Source organism: Euphorbia lathyris, chromosome 2, assembly GCF_963576675.1.
Source record: "Euphorbia lathyris chromosome 2, ddEupLath1.1, whole genome shotgun sequence".
Classification (NCBI taxonomy): Eukaryota; Viridiplantae; Streptophyta; class Magnoliopsida; order Malpighiales; family Euphorbiaceae; genus Euphorbia; species Euphorbia lathyris.
This window is the reverse complement of record NC_088911.1, coordinates 107,314,907-107,320,994: the sequence shown is the minus strand read 5'-3', so window position 1 is coordinate 107,320,994 and position 6,088 is coordinate 107,314,907.

Below are 6,088 nucleotides of genomic sequence, written 5' to 3'. Positions count from 1 at the left end.
AATCGTCTTCCAGGATACAACAGATTACGCAAACGAACTCTTACCGAGTGTATATTAGTTATAACCGGAGTAGAACAAAACAACAACGTACAGAGAGAAGAAATATTTCAGAGAGTAATCTTTCAAAGTGTATAATTTTGACAGCTCCATCATGTATATATAAAACTTGAATGGACATGTCTGTTCTCGAATGAACACGACTATTCATGAACGAACATGATTGTTCATGAACTGACATGACTATTCATGAATGAACACAACTGTTCATGAACAAAGACGACTATTGGAATTTATACTAATTTCATTTATATATAAATTTTCCAACAATCCCCCACATAAATGAAATTGGAAACGAGATGATTAGGATGTGGTGATAACTTTCTACAGTTGATATCTGCATAGGATAGGTAGCTAATGTGCCTTGAACCTTCCCTTGCGAAAGTATATTTACTTTACTGGCTGACTAGTAGACACGATGTCTTTGAACTATTTTTCTGTTTGTGTAAACGATGATATACCCCACACAAATACCAACATAACCCGGTATAGGTTCTTATGGTTATGTTCGTTATGATCATGAACATCGTCTGGTTCTGCGAGAGTTTAAGAAAACTAGGCTCCACTAGTCTCCATCGAAGCGACCCACTTCACTCTGACATAGGTGATTTATTTGCTCAGAATTTCTGACGCACAATGTATCATTAAAAGCATATAGCTTAACCTTTTTCCGTTTGTGTCACTGTTTACATCTAGGAATGGACTAAGCTTTAACCCTTACAGTGAACACGCAAGGTTTATGCAATTAGGTTGTCCATTTGAACCTAAATCTTGGGATCTCCAGTCAACTAGGTAGGATTTTCCTTCACATAACGCCTCTTCTTTATGGGCTTTAGTCTCATTCCTTTCGATGCCTTTTCAACTTGATCTCTATTTAACCCTTTGGTTAGTGGATCCACTGTGTTATCCTTTGATCCAACAAAATCAACAGAAATAACACTTGTTGAGATCAGTTGTCTAATGGAGTTATCTCGATGACGCATGTGTCGATATCTACCATTATATATCCCATTCTGTGCTCTCTTAATCATTGTTTGATTATCACAATGTATACAAATTGTGGGCACAGGTTTGGTCCACATAGGAACATCCTCCAAAAAGTTTCATAGCCACTCGGCTTCTTCTCCTACTTTATCTAAAGCTACAAACTCAAAGTCCATAGTGGATCTCGTTATAATCGTTTGCCTTAAGGATTTCCAGGATACTGCTCCTTCTGCTAGAGTAAACACATATCCACTCGTGCCTTTGGAATCTTTTATATCAGATATCCAACTTGCATCAGATAATCCTTCTAACACAGTAGGTTCTCTCGTATAGTGCAATCCATAATCACGAGTATATCTTAAATACCGAAGTATTCTTACAATGGCTTTCTAATGAATTCCCCTGGATTACTCATGTATCTACTTAAACTGCTGACAGGAAAAGCAATATCAGACCTTGTACAACTCATGAGATTCATTAGACTGCCTATAACTTTTGCGTATTCTACTTGGTCAACGCTTTCACCTTTATTTTTACACAAATGTTGGCTAGTGTCGATTGGAGTTCTGGCGATACCAGAATCACTCTTACTAAACCTGCCAAGAATCTTGTCCACATAATGGGACTGAGTCAATATGATACCGTTAGGTGAACGTTTGATTTGGATGCCCAAAATCACATCTGCCAGTCCCATATCTTTCATATCAAACCATGAGTTTAACATGTCCTTGGTACTCTTCACCATCTTGTCATTACTTCCAACAATAAGTATGTCATCAACATACAAACACAAAATGATATATCCTTCATTTGTAGATTTGACATAAATACATTTATCACACTCGTTTATTTGATAGCTATTTGCCATTATGACATCATCAAACTTCTTATGCCATTGTTTTGGTGCTTGCTTTAAGCCATATAAAGACTTCACCAATTTACAGACTTTTCTTTCTTGACCTAGAGCTACACAACCTTTAGGTTGTTCCATGTAGATATCTTCATCAAGATCTTTATTTAAAAAAGCTGTCTTAACATCCATCTGATGTATTTCAAGGTTCCGCAAAGTGACGATTGAAAGTATCATTCTAATAGACGTTATCCTAGACACGTGAGAGTACGTGTGAAAGTAGTCAATACCTTCTTTTTGTCTATAACCTTTTATAACCAATCTGGCCTTATACTTATCTATTGTTCCATCTACTTTCATTTTTCGTTTGAAAATCCATCTAGAGCTTAGTGGTTTCGTTCCCGAATGGAGGTCTACTAATTCCCATGTATGGTTTTGCAAGATGGAGTCAATTTCACTCTTTATAGCCTTTTTCCACAAAGGGCTTTCCCTTGAGCTTACAACTGCCTTGTAAGCCTGAGGCTCCGCCTCTACCATATAGGTTAGAAAATCTGGGCCAAATGATTTTTCTACCCTAGCTCTCTTACTCCTTCTAGGCTCAGCCTCTTCTTCAATTTCAACATCAGTTTCTTGTTGAGGGTCCGGACTGTTTTCATCAATAGTTTCTAAAGCCCGTTTAGGTCTCAAACCATCTTCTTTTTCCTTACAAGGAAATATATTTTCAAAGAATGATGCATTCTTTGATTCTATGATGGTGTTCTTATGAATCTCAGGATTTTTAGATTTATGCATAAGAAATTTGTATGCATTACTGTGAAGTGCATAGCCAATGAAAATACAATCTACCGTATTTGGACCTATTTTCATTCTTTTTGGCAATGGAGCCATTACTTTAGCAAGACACCCCCACACTTTCGAGTAATTATAGGCATGTTTTCTTCCTTTCCATAATTCATATGGTGTCTTGTCTAATTTCTTGCGGAGCACTCTATATAAAAGGTGATTTGCCGATAAAATAGCTTCCCCCACATGTTATGTGGCAAGCTAGAACTGTTTAGCATTGCATTCATCATTTCTTTTAAGGTACGATTTTTACGCTCTGTCACTCCATTAGACTGAGGAGAGTACGGTGGTGTTACCTCGTGAATAATTCCATGTTGCGAGCAAAATTTCTCAAATGGTTCAACGTATTCACCACCATGATCACTTCTAACCACTTTAATCTTTTTATTAAGTTGGTTTTCCACCTCTTGTTTATAGAGAATAAATTTCTCTATAACCTCGTCTTTGCTTTTAAGCAAATATACATAGAAATATTTGGTACTGTCATCAATGAAAGTAATAAAGTATTTATTACCTCCTCTAGTTTGAATAAACTTTAAGTCACAAATATCACTATGTATTAGATAAAGCGGTTCTGTTTTTCTTTCCACTGAACGAAGATTTTGTTAATTTTGACTCTACACAAATTTCACATTTATGTTTATAATCGATTAGGAATTAAGGGATATAATCTAAATTAGTTAATCTACGTATTGTATTAGAATTAACATGTCCAAGTCTATCATGCCATAAATTAAATGACTCAATGATATAAACGGAAGAAACATCATTCTTATTAATATTCATTGAACTTGGATTACAAGAAATTGCATTAAATTTCCACATCCCATTGGATACATATCCTTTTCCCACATACATTCCCTCTTTAGCCAAAATAAACTTTTCGGCTTCGAAGACCATCCTAAAGCCGTATGTACTAAGGATGCTTCCTGAAACCAAGTTCTTTTGAATCTCTAGAACATACAAGACATTCTTTAGCTTTACTTCCTTTCGAGAAGTCATCTTTAGAATTACAGTCCCAATCCCCTTGATCTTAGAGGTACCATAATTTTCCATAAAGAGATTCTCTCCAGTCTGAGGAGTCAATTTAACAAAGGACTCCTTGCCACAACAAACATAACGTGTGGCACTAGTATCTAGCCACCATTCCCTTGGGTTGGAATCAATCATGTTGACTTCTGACACCACAGCACATAGATCAATCTCTGATATATCTTGTTCAATGGTTTCCATTACACGTGCTTCATTTTGCCTAACCCTCTTTGGTTGCTTGCAAACAGATGTCCTGTGACCCCTTCTATCACAATTGTAGCATTTTCCACTGAATTTCGTATTTTTGGATATGACACCTTTGGGACCCCATTTTGGCTTCTTGCCTTCCTTTCTTGGAGTTCTCATTCGTCTCCACCATATTTGCCTTAGCCACAGACTGACTAGCCATATTGGAGATTTTCGTCTTCGTGCCTCTATTGTCCTCCTCAATTTGGAGTCGGACAGTAAGTTCCTCAACTGTCATTTCCCTTCGCTTATGCTTAAGGTAATTTTTGAAATCCTTCCATCCAGGTGGCAATTTTTCTATTATTGTTGCCATTTGGAATGATTCAGAAATCAACATACGTTCGACATGGATTTCATGGATAATTAGTTGTAAATCTTGCACTTGACTTACAACTTTCTTGAAATCTACCATGTTATAATTCAAAAATTGCCCAACTAAGAATTTTTTAGCCCCGACATCCTTTGATTTATATTTATGGTCCAGAGATTCCCATAATTCCTTTGCCATTTGCTTGACTTGGTAAACACTGTAAAATTGCAACAGTCAAGCCGTTTAAAATGTAATTACAGCAAAGGAAGTCAGAATGCTTCCATGCTTCCATTGCATTAAAGGCGGTATTAGCATCTACCTCATCCTCTCTGATTACAGGAGGATCATCCTTTAAGCATTTAGCCAAATTAAGCATATTAAGGTAAAACAACATTTTTTGTTGCCCCGTTTTAAAATTCACACTTGTGAATTTTTCAGGACGTTCACTGTGGCTGACAGAAGTTGGCACAGATACTGGCAGACGAGTAGGCTATGGAATCTCCTTATTTTGATTCACGTTAGAATTGGAACCATTTGTATTCTCAATCTCAACCATTTTTTTTTTCTGAAACTTCAAACAGATTAAGTTAGAAACAAACTTTTTCACAAGATACAAACATGCGATAGAATGAAATTTATTTCTATTTTTCTAGCTATTATCATATATAAGTTGATGTCAATGGTTATATATAGTTGAGTTTGAGATGTATACAGAAGCGCTATAGAGATAGAAAGTGGAGATATTTAAAAAGAAGAAAACAAAGTTGCATACTTTAATCGCATTTATGTAGTTTATTTATCTTCTTCATTTTTTTTTAATTCAATGTTATTGCCCTTTTTTGTGATTTCTGTTACTCTTTCGGGACTTGCAACTTTTCTCTTATTACTATTTTGGGTTCAAGAATTTACTGTCATTTTCTTTTCAAGGTTGAAATAAATTAGTCCATTTTAATAAAAAAAGAATCAAACCAATGGGTTGATTGTCTTTTATGGAGAAAATGATTAATGACCTTACTTCTTGGCATGTGGCTTTGACATGTTTAAGGCATGCTAAATAAATAATTAATATCTTTTTATTTCAATAATTACATGTCATTTTCTAATATTTAACAAAAAAAAAAAATTACTCAGAATCCTAGTCTATTTTATATGTATCCTTATATACCATTAGCCAATATATGGATTGAGATTCTGAGATTTCCTTGATATACTCAATCTGTTTTTAATTAGCCAAAATCACCCTCAATGCTAGCCTTGTCAACTCGAAGAAGACCCCTCATACCTTTTGCAATATCAGACAGTATCTGTACATCTCAGTATTCTCAAGGGAGGGAGTAGAGACGAACCCATACTTGAGCATTAGTAGATTTCTCCGTAAATGGATCAAAATCCGGCACCCAAGACTGAAGACGAAAGGAACCAGATTTTACATTGAGAATACCCTTGCTAAGAACAAATTCCTTCGTTTCCTGAGAATGCAAAATGACATAGAAATATCCACGCGATTAGCCTCCATGGTTCAGTCAAACCCCAAATCAAATTCAGAACTCTCTTTAAATCCAGCACCTTCCATGGGGCATCTCCCTTCGAGAGAAACAACCTTCCAATTAGAGAGTGAGAACACAAAGCGACATGATAGTCATAAGCGCCTTGTGAAATCCTAATGGATTTGATTCCGCCGATATCAGACACCACAACGGAAGAGGTTGGCGGCGCTTGCAGAGAATTTGAAAGAACATAAGCAAAAGAACGCTTCAGAACATTCG